Source organism: Salvelinus sp. IW2-2015, linkage group LG4p (assembly GCF_002910315.2).
Source record: "Salvelinus sp. IW2-2015 linkage group LG4p, ASM291031v2, whole genome shotgun sequence".
Taxonomy (NCBI): Eukaryota; Metazoa; Chordata; class Actinopteri; order Salmoniformes; family Salmonidae; genus Salvelinus; species Salvelinus sp. IW2-2015.
The window spans coordinates 25,703,795-25,715,911 of NC_036841.1; the positions used below are offsets into that span (position 1 = coordinate 25,703,795).

Consider the following 12,117-nt stretch of genomic DNA (forward strand, 5'->3'; position numbering starts at 1 on the left):
GGGGGAGAGAGAGATGGGGAGAGAGAGAGATGGGGGAGAGTATAAATAGTCTTGTCACATGAAAGTATATCAAGACGGGACTGCAAACCTCCAAGAGATGCCATACTGACACTTCGTTTGAAAGACGTTCCCTAGGATCCCCAAAGCAGACTGGTCATAACCGATAGGTAATTCCAAAGTAATTAAGGATTTTTATAACAACTCGGCATTCCCAGATTCTAAATCCCTGTGAAATTCTTTGGAACGCTGTTGCATGCTGGTAACTGTGGGGAAACTAAGCATTCCCTATGAGCCTCCAGGAACTGAAGCTACAAAGGCTCCTCTCTGTTTTTCACCAGCAATTCTGTTTCAAATAATGCCCCCACTCCAACTCCTCCACACCCCAAATTCCTACCCCACCAGCCACTACCACCACCTAAAAAACACCCACCCACCCCTTGGTTCCTCCTCTCAATAATATGTCTTTGCATTTGTTGTTTGGTTAGTGATGTGGCTTGAGGATGTTATGAAGTCAGGAATTAAAAGATTTGTTCTACTAGAAGCTCACAGAGTGAAAAATTCATTAGGCTGTTGGAGGTAGTAAAGTTGTAGTTTCTCTCTTGATTCATTGTAATAATGGTCTTAACCGCGACAGGCAGCCATTTTACATCTTGGTTCTGTTTAGTGTGGATGGGAGCAGCTGAATGGCCTGTATCTGTGAATGTAAACAGAAATAGAAAGTGGTAGCATTCTGATAAAGTGCAAAATAGAATAATCTCCCCAAATACCCAAAGGCAACATCTCTCCCAACCCCTACCCTTTCTCTTTCTCTCCCCCCCTCTCTCACATTGTTTAATGTTTCTTTACCAATTTGCTCTTAATGCATCCTACTGCCATTGGTGTTGAGAATGGAAAGCACTGAGGGGGGAGTGGATCAGTTTCACATGAGGAGCCCCAAGCTATTTGGGTTTTCTTGTATTTTATTGTTGCTTCTGAGGGGGAACTAATACAGTGTTGCACAAAAACTTCCCCTCCGCTCCAGGGAATTCATTAAGTGTAACACAAAGTCGGCGCGCCAGCCTCAATGAACTTCTGTTCTGAAGTAGCTAAAGGCCTACTAGAACTGCCTGGTAGGAAACCAGCCCATACGCTTCAGAACAGAGTATACAGTAGTATTATAACTGATCTTACTTTAACTTGAATAGTGCATCCTGTTTCCATTGATCATATTTGAGATGTTTCTACAACTTGATTGGAGTCCACCTGGGGTAAATTCAATTGATTGTCATTATGGGATATTGTGTGTAGGTTACTGGTGATTTGGTTTATCAATACATTTTAGAATAAGGCTGCAACATAACAAAATTTGGAAAAAGTCAAGGGGTCTGAATACTTTCCGAAGGCACTGTATATATTTCCTCACTATGAGGTTGGAATAATACTTTTACTGTTGGAGCTGTTAGAAAAGATTGCATGAAATCTCAGCCTGTTTTGGTGGGGTGAAGTTTTGGCCTGCCTGGTGACATCACCAATAAAAACCAGAGTTGAAACCTTTCTACCAATAACAGCTAGTTTTCAGTTTTCCCCTCCCAACTTAGACCACTCCCAGACAGGCTTAAGAAGCAATTTTTGTATCTTTTTGACCATTTTAAATTAAAACAATTGCTGTAAGGTACTTAATTGTTACTCAGAAATTATTTGAAATTGTGGTATGAAAACGGCTTTGAAGGATAATTTAAAAAACGGTGGTGCACATTAATGTTATAAACGTATCTTTCTATTTATCAATATTGCCTCAATTTGGCCAATTCAGGCAAGGATTTTTGTCCATATCGCCCTGCTCTAGTACAAATGTACATGCCTTTGCATGCTTATGTGCACAGTGACAGACGCAAGGACACTGAGGGGCATAGTAAAGCTGGGCGTTGGACACTGGCCTGAGGAGAGTCTCTGATCTCTGGGTCTCCCTGCCCTTGGGTCTGTCTGTTTGTCTGGCTTGGCCCTGCCCTAGGTTACCACTGTGTTACCACTGTGTTACCACTGGGCCGTAGCTTTAGAGAGCCTCGTCAATTCACTGCCTCTTCTGCTGAATTAGCTTTTAAAGCGCCAGCGTTTCTCTCTGAGCAAACAAGACCAGCATGCACCTGCAAGTGGTGTGGAGGGGGGTGTATGGGGGGCTGCTGCCCAGTCCCTCTCTCCATCCCCAACTGTTACTGGGGCTCCAGCAAGACTGCAACTGTAGACAATGCAGGTTCCCCCCGACACTCTCTCTCTCCGTCACTGACCCCCCTTTCCCCCCTTAAAAAAACGAACGGTCCCTGGATCAAAATTAGGCCTTTGTGTGGCGCTTAGTCCTCTCAATCCCACTGCCGCCACGCCTCGGGAACCTTGTCCTGTGGGATTATTTATAAAAGCACACAGAATTCCCCTATGAATGGAAGTCTGTTGGTGCACAAGACAAGAGGGAACATTGGGAGATGGGGAGCGTTGGGAGGGGTGGTGCTGGCCCCTCTGAAGAGGTTTATGTAAACGGATAGCATGGGACAAAAAGGAAAGCAAACAAGTTCACACTTCAAGTGGATGGATGGATTCATCCTTCTGTTCTTCACTCTCACTCTGAATCACTACACTTCTTTTTCTAGACGGCTCTCCCTATTGGTCTCCCTGCATTCTATTTGATCACTGTAGTCAGGAGAATAAGAAACTGAAGATGTGTTTTCAAGACTGGTTTATTTATTTAGAACTGTTCTATAAACCAGTCCAGTCAGTTATGAACACATTATTAATTACAACAATGGACTTGACTAATGGAATCTAGTTCTATAAACCATCAGTAACTGTTAACTGTGCTAATGATACTGTACTAACACCATGAGAGCCCTAACTGTGCATCTCTTGTCTGTTGGAGCAGCGAGCCACTCAGATGAGGGGTCGGACGTGGAGTCTGAACCAGACCTGCCTCTGAAGAGGAAGCAGCGCCGCAGTAGAACCACCTTCACGGCCGAACAGCTGGATGAGCTGGAGAGAGCCTTCGAACGAACACACTACCCTGACATCTACACCAGGGAAGAGCTGGCTCAGAGGGCCAAACTCACAGAGGCCAGAGTTCAGGTAGACTACACATACATCACACACACACACACACACACACTCTTTATCACACATCACACACATCCACACACTCACACGTGCACTGCACACACACACACACGCGCACACACACACATTTCTGGCCTGCCCCTTCATCCTGTGTTCCCAGGGGTCCAATCTGCAGGGCCAGCTCTGATCTACGGCCCAGAAAATTCCCCACAACAGCTCCCGTATGGAGGCTGTACCGGGCCCAGCATGGGGCTATTACATATGGAATCAGCATGAGTCCCGCCAGTCACACAACACCGACTCTCAGCAGCAGCAGCCAACCACATCCCCCCCATACTGTTCAGAGGAGAAGGGGGCCTGTTGAGTTAAATGTTAATTTATTGATATGGATGGGTTCATTTATCCGCTCTGTCCCTGTGAATTGATAAGCCAGGTCACACATGATACAAGTCACTATTTGACGTCCATCCATGTCTGAAGTTGCTGGGAGATTATGTGGAAACCGGCCACTAGGGACAACAGTGAGCGCTGTTACGTTCATGTAGGTTTCGGTTTTGCTAGGGTGTTGTGGACGGGGAGGCGGATGGGCGTAAGCATCTGCCTCTTATTCCAAAAGTTGCGCGTTTGAATCCAGCGATAGAAAGTTGCTTTGAGATTTTTGTTTTAAGCCTATCCCAAACCTGAACCCTTACCATAACCATTCAGAGTTAATGCCTAACCTTAAGATTTCAGTAGCGAGGCTATATACAGGGGGTACCGGTACAGAGTCAATGTGCGGGGGCACAGGTTAGTCGAGGTAATTGAGGCAATATGTACATGTAGGTAGAGATAAAGTGACTATGCATAGATAATAAACAGAGAGTAGCAGCTGCGTAAAAATGTGTGTGTGTGGGGGGGGGGGGGGGGGGCAAATTAGTCGGGGTGGCATTTGGATTAGCTGTTCAGGAGTCTTATGGCTTGGGGATAGAAGCTGTTAACCTAGACTTGGCGCTCCGGTACTCCTTGCCTTGTGTTAGCAGAGAGAACAGTGTATGACTAGGGTGGCTGGAGACTTTGGCAGTTTTTAGGGCCTTCCTCTGACACCGCCTGGTATAGAGGTCTTGGATGGCAGGAAGCTTGGTACCAGTAATGGGCCATACGCACTAGCCTCTGTAGTGCCTAGCAGGTTGGAGGCTGAGCAGTTGCCATACCAGGTGGTGATGCAACCAGTTAGGATGCTCTCGATGGTGCAGCTGTGTTTGGACCATAATAGTTCATTGGTGATGTGGACACCAAGGAACTTGAAGCGCTCCATCTGCTACACTACAGCCCCGTCGATGAGAATGGGGGCGTGCTCAGTCCTCTTTTTCCTGTAGTCCACAATCATCTCCTTTGTCTTGATCACATTGAGGGAGAGGTTGTTATTCTGGCACCACACTGCCAGGTCTCTGACCTCCTCCCTATATGCTGTCTCATTGTTGTCGGTGATCAGGCCTTCCACTGTTGTGTTGTCGGCAAACTTAATGATGGTGTTGGAGTTGTGCTTGGCCATGCAGTCATGGGTGAATAGGGAGTTCAGGAGGGAACTGAGCACGCACCGCTGAGCGGCCCCGTTTTGAGGATCAGCGTGGCAGATGTGTTGTTACCTACCCTTACCACCTGGGGGTGGCCCATCAGGAAGTCCAGGATCCAGTTGCAGAGGGAGGTGTTTAGTCCCAGGGTCCTTAGCTAAGTGATGAGCTTTGAGGGCACTATGGTTTTTAATGCTGAGTTGTAGCCAATGAATAGCATTCTCACGTAGGTGTTCCTTTTGTCCAGGTGGGAAAGGGCAGTGTGGAGTGCAATAGAGATTGCCTCATCTGTGGATCTGTTGAGGCGGTATGTAAATTGGAGTGGGTCTAGGGTTTCTGGGATAATGGTGTTGATGTGAGCCATGACCAGCCTTTCAAGGCACTTCATGGCTACAGCCGTGAGTGCTACGGGTCTGTAGTCATTTAGGCAGGTTACCTTGGTGTTCTTGGGCACAGGGACTATGGTGGTCTGCTTGAAACATGTTGTTATTACAGACTCGTCAGGGACAGGTTGAAAATGTCAGTGAAGACACTTGCCAGTTGGTTAGCTCATGCTCGGGGTCCACGTCCTGGTAATCTGTCTGGCCCTGCGGCCTTGGGAATGTTGACTTTTTTAAAGGTCTTACTCACATTGGCTACGGAGAGCGTGATCACACAGTTGTACGGAACAGCTGATGCTCTTATGCATGCCTCAGTGTTGCTTGCCTCAAAGCGAGCATAGACGTCATTTAGCTCATTTGCTAGGCTTGTGTCACTGGGCAGCTCACGGTTGTGCTTCCCTTTATAGTCCATAATAGTTTGCAAGCCCTGCCACATCCAACGAGTGTCAGAGCCGGTGTAGTAGGATTCAATCTTAGTCTTGTATTGACACTTTACCTGTTTGATGGTTGGTTGGAGGGCATAGCGGGATTTCTCAAGTGGGCTATGCCCCTTTTTTCTCCATTTCCGCCTGAATGGCATGCTCAAAGTTAACTGCTTGTAGCTCAGGCCCTGAAGACAGTATATTCATATAATTAGTACCATTGGAAAGAAAACACTTTGACGTTTGTAGAAATGTTAAAATAATATAGGACAATATAACACAATAGATATGGTAGGAGAAAATACAAAGAAAAACCAACCAGAATTTTTGTTTTTTGAGAGACCATCCTCTTAGAAATGCAAGAGAAAGGTCATATTGTAAAACATGCAATTCCTATGGCTTCCACAGGGTGTCAGAAGTCTATTTACAAGGTTTCAGGCTTGTAACTTCAAAAACGAATAAGAAATAACAGTTTGTGTAAGAGGACACAGTCTTGGAAATCCGTGTTTTTGCGCACCATGACGAAGTTGCGCAACTGCTAAAATTGGTTTCCTATTGAACATACTTCTTTCTGAGCTAAATTTTATAGTTTGAATACATTCTAGGGTATCTGAGGAGTAAATACAAACATATTTTGACTGGTTGAAACAAAGTTTAGGGGTAGATTTTTGGATTCCTTTCTCTGCAAGTTGAACAAGTGGATTACTCAAATCGATGGCGCCAACTAAACAGACTTTTTGGGATAGAAAAGTAGATTTTATCTAACAAAACTAAACTACATGTTATAGCTGGGACCCTTTGGAGGACAAATCAGAGGAAGATTTTCAAAAAGTAAGTGAATATTTAATCTTTGTATGTGAATGTATGAAACCTGGGCCGGTGGAAAAATATTTTGAAATGGGGCGCCGTCCTCAAACAATCGCTTGGCATGTTTCAGCTGTAATAGCTACTGTAAATCGGACAGTGCAGTTAGACAAGAATTTAAGCTTTCAGGCGATATAAGACACTTACAGTTGAAGTAGGGAGTTTACTTTAGCCAAATACATTTAAACTCAGTTTTTCACAATTCCTGACATTTAATCCAAGTACAAATGTCAGTGTCTTAGGTCAGTTAGATCACCACTTTAATTTAAGAATGTGAAATGTCAGAATAATAGTAGAGAGAATTATTTATTTTGAATAATTTCAGCTTTTATTTCTTACAACACATTCCCAGTAGGTCAGAAGTTGACATACACTCAATTAGTATTTGGTAGCATTGCCTTTAAATTGTTTAACTTGGGTCAAACATCTTGGGTAGCCTTAAACAAGCTTCCCACAGTAACTTGGGTAAATCAGCCAAGACCTCAGATTTTTCTTTTAGACCTCCACAGGTCTGGTTCATCCTTGGGAGCAATTTCCAAATGCCCGAAGGTACCACGTTCATCTGTACAAACAATTGTACGCAAGTATAAACACCATGGGACCATGCAGCCGTCATACCACTCAGGAAGGAGATGCGTTCTGTCTCCTAGAGATGAACGCACTTTAGTGCGAAAAGTGCAAACCAATCCCAGAACAGCAGCAAAGGACCTTGTGAAGATGCGGGAGGAAACAGGTACAAAAGTATCTATATCCACAGTAAAACGAGTCCTATATCGACATAACCTGAAAGGCCGCTCAGCAAGGAAGAAGCCACTGCTCCAAAACCGCCATAAAAATCCAGATTACGGTTTGCAACCGCACATGGGGACAAAGATCGTACTTTTTGGAGAAATGTCCTCTGGTCTGATGAAACAAAAATAGAACTGTTTGGCCATAATGACCATTGTTATGTTTGGAGCAAAAAGGGGGAGGCTTGCAAGCCAAAGAACACCATCCCAACCGTGAAGCATGGGGGTGGCAGCATCATGTTGTGGGGGTGCTTTGCTGCAGGAGGGACTGGTGCACTTTACAAAAAAGATGGCATCATGAGGATAGGACAACTATGTGGATATATTGAAGCAACATCTCAAGACATCAGTCAGGAAGTTAAAGCTTGGTCGCAAACGGGTCTTCCAAATGGACAATGACCCCAAGCATACTTCCAAAGTTGTGGTAAAATGGCTTAAGGACAACAAAGTCAAGGTATTGGAGTGACCATCACAACGCCCTGACCTCAATCCAATAGAAAATTTGTGGGCAGAACTGAAAAAGCGTGTGCGAGCAAGGAGGCCTACAAACCTGACTCAGTTACACAAGCTCTGTCAGGAGGAATGGGCCAAAATTCACCCAACTTATTGTGCGAAGCTTGTGGAAGGCTAAATGAAACATTTGACCCAAGTTAAACAATTTTAAAGGCAATGCTACCAAATACTAATTGATTGTATGTAAACTTCTGACCCACTGGGAATGTGATGTAAGAAATAAAAGCTGGAATTAATCATTCTCTCTACTATTATTCTGACATTTCACATTCTTAAAATAAAGTGGGGATCCTAACTGACCTAAGACAGGGCATTTTTACTAGGATTAAATGTCAATAAATGGTGAAAAACTGAGTTTAAATGTATTTGGCTAAGGTGTATGTAATCTTCCGACTTCAACTGTTAATGAACGTTTAATTCTGAAGTGAGACTGAGAGTTAGTTGGAATAGATGAGTTTTGAGGCAAGCACAGTCCTCAAATACAATTTTCTTATTCTCATTAACTACACTATTTGAAGCTTTGGGTGACTTTATGGCTATGGAACAGGACTGAAATAAGACCATCAGAGCTTATTTATAGTTAGAGGAATTTATAGGGGGGGGGGGGGCATGTAAATAGTGTTGTGTTGCTATGTTTAAATGATGTTCCTGTGGTGAGGCATGAGATGTGGAGATAGAGATTGCCTTGTTGGCTGCAGCCAGGAGTCACATGGGCAGGTCTGGAGAGGAACACATGACCCCGACACACACACAAAACAATCAGACTAATAACACACAGGGTATTAGACAGCACACACAACAGCAGCACAGCACACACACACACACACACACACACACACACACACACACACACACACACACACACACACACACACACAATACATAGAAATCAGAAACAAAAACAATGCAGTCAGACAAAAACATATTGACTCATATAGAGAGATATACACATATGCACAAATTACAGTCATTAACCATTAATAGAGTGCCTTCGGAAAGTATTCAGACCCCTTGACTTTTTCCACATTTTGTTACATTACAACCTTATTCTAAAATGTATAAAAAAAATGTTTATCTCATCAATCTACACACAATTCCCAATAATTACAAAGCAAGAACAGTTTTTTCGAATTTTTTGCTAATTTATAAGTAAAAAACCCACGGAAATATCACATTTATATAAGTTTTCAGACCTGTACTCAGTACTTTGTTGAAGCACCGTTGGCAGCGATTACAGCATTGAGTCTTCTTGGGTATGACGCTACAAGCTTGACACGTCTTTATTTGGGGAGTTTCTCCCATTCTTCTCTGCAGATCCTCTCAAGCTCTGTCAGGTTGGATGGGGAGCGTCGCTGCACAGCTATATTCAGGTCTCTCCAGAGATGTTCGATCGGGTTCAAGTCCGGGCTGGGCCACTCATGAACATTCAGAGACTTGTCCCGAAGCCACTCCTGCCTTGTATTGGCTGTGTGCTTAGGGTTGTTGTCCTGTTGGAAGGTGGACCTTTGCCCCAGTCTGAGGTCCTGAGCACTCTGGAGCAGGTTTTCATCAAGAATCTCTGTACTTTGCTCCGTTCATCTTTCCCTCGATCCTGACTAGTCTCCCAGTCCCTGCCACTGAAAAACATCCCCACAGCATGATGCTGTCACCACCGTGCTTCACAGTATGGATGGTGCCAGGTTTCCTCCAGACGTGACGCTTGGCATTCAGGCCAAAGATTTCAAGCTGGGTTTCATGAGACCATAGAATCTTTTTTCTCATGGTCTGAGCATCTTTAGGTGCCTTTTGGAAGGTTCTCCCATCTCCACAGAGAAACTCTAGAGCTCTGTCAGAGTGACCATTGGGTTCATGTCACCTCCCTGACCAAGGCCCTTCTCCCCCGATTACTCAGTTTGACTGGGCGGTCAGCTCTAGGAAGAGTCTTGGTGGTTCCAAACTTCTTCCATTTAAGAATGATGGAGGCCACTGTGTTCTTGGGGACCTTCAATGCTGCAGAAGTTTTTTCGTACCCTTTTCTGTACCCATACCCAGATCTATACGGACAATTCCTTCGACCTTATGGCTTGGTTTTTGCTCTGACATGCATTGTCAACTGTGGGACCTTATATAGACAGGTGTGTGCCTTTCCAAATCATGTCCAATCAATTGAATTTACCACCGGTGGACTGGTATGGATGATCAATGGAAACAGGATGCACCTGAGCTCAATTTAGAGTCTCATAGAAAGGGTCTGAATACTAATGTAAATAAGGTTTTTAATGTAAATATTGTTTTTATTTCATACATTTGCACACATTTCTAAAAACTTGTTTTAGGTTTGTCATTATGAGGTATTCTGTCTCGATTGCTAAGGATTTTTTTCCATTTAATTAATTTGAAATAAGGCTGTAACTTAACAAAATGTGGAACATTTCAAGGGGTCTAAATACTTTCCGAATGCACTGTATTTGTGGGACTGTATGTTTAAGACAATGTAAGATCTCATGTCATGTTTTCCTCTTTCCCCAGGTGTGGTTCAGTAACAGAAGAGCCCGATGGAGGAAGCAGGCTGGAGCTAGTCAGCTCATGGCCTTCAATCACCTGATCCCTGGGGGCTTCCCGCCCTCTGCCATGTCCAGTCTCTCACCTTATCAGCTGTCTGACAGCCCGTATCCCCCTACATCCATATCACAAGGTTTTTCATCAAGAATCTCTGTACTTGCTCCGTTCATCTTTCCCTCGATCCTACTCAGTCTCCAGTCCCTGCCACTGAAAAACATCCCCACAGCATGATGCTGTCACCACCGTGCTTCACAGTATGGATGGTGCCAGGTTTCCTCCAGACGTGACGCTTGGCATTCAGGCCAAAGATTTCAAGCTGGGTTTCATGAGACCATAGAATCTTTTCTTCATGGTCTGAGCATCTTTAGGTGCCTTTTGGAAGTTCTCCATCTCCACAGAGAGAACTCTAAGCTCTGTCAGAGTGACCATTGGTTCATGTCACCCCCCTGACCAAGGCCCTTCTCCCCCGATTACTCAGTTTGACTGGGCGGTCAGCTCTAGGAAGAGTCTTGGTGGTTCCAAACTTCTCCATTTAAGAATGATGGAGGCCACTGTGTTCTTGGGGACTTCAATGCTGCAGAAGTTTTTTCGTACCCTTTTCTGTACCCATACCCAGATCTATACGACAATTCCTTCGACCTTATGGCTTGGTTTTTGCTCTGACATGCATTGTCAACTGTGGGACCTTATATAGACAGGTGTGTGCCTTTCCAAATCATGTCCAATCAATTGAATTTACCACCGGTGGACTGTATGGATGATCAATGAAACAGGATGCACCTGAGCTCAATTTAGAGTCTCATAGAAAGGGTCTGAATACTAATGTGAAATAAGTTTTTAATGTAAATATTGTTTTTATTCATACATTTGCACACATTTCTAAAAACTTGTTTTAGGTTTGTCATTATGAGTATTTCTGTCCGATTGCTAAGGATTTTTTTCCATTTAATTAATTTGAAATAGGCTGTAACGTAACAAAATGTGGAACATTTCAAGGGGTCTAAATACTTTCCGAATGCACTGTATTTGTGGGACGTATGTTTAAGACAATGTAAGATCTCATGTCATGTTTCCTCTTTCCCCAGGTGTGGTTCAGTAACAGAAGAGCCCGAGGAGGAAGCAGGCTGGAGCTAGTCAGCTCATGGCCTTCAATCACCTGATCCCTGGGGCTTCCCGCCCTCTGCCATGTCCAGTCTCTTCACCTATCAGCTGTCTGACAGCCCGTATCCCCTACATCCATATCACAAGGATGGGACACTCTGTAAACAAGGCCACAGGCTAAACATCCTGTGTGTTTCAGATATACAGCTATTGCTCTCAGAGTTCAGACCCTTGAGCTTGATTAGCAAAGTCATTTATTATAAATATTGACTACAATGTAATAATCTGACAATTTGAGAGACAATATACGTAAATGGTAAGTTCTTCTTTTCTATTTGTCCTTCCCTTAGCGGTGTCGGAGCAGGCCAGCACGCTGCACCGGCCCCAGCCCCTGCCCCCGTCCTCAGGCCAACCACCAGAGCTCAGGAGGGGAGGACAGGAGGGGGGTCTGCCTACTGCCTGGCCTCTGGACGCCACAGCTTCTTCAGGCTACTCCGACAGCTTCATCACGTCAGAGGCCTCCCATGAACCCTGCCATCAGCAACGGCTCTCTCCCAGGTGAGTCAACAGAGCTACACACACAGACACGTGTACACGTGTACAACCACACCACACCACACACACACACACACCCACACACACACACACACACCACACACACACACACACAACACACACACACACACACACACACACACACACACACACACACACACACACACACACATTACACACACACACACACACACAACCACACAACACACACACACACACACCACACACACACACACACACACACACACACACACACACACACACACACACCACAACACACACACCACACACAGTTCATACTCTTATCTATATCGGGAGGTGGGGG

At 44.6% G+C, this 12,117-nt stretch overlaps 1 pseudogene; it reads left to right on the plus strand.

Annotated features, from left to right (window-relative positions):
- The window catches only part of LOC111960761 (paired box protein Pax-3-like), a 41,259-nt pseudogene that overhangs the window by 23,081 nt on the left and 6,061 nt on the right, over window positions 1-12,117 (plus strand).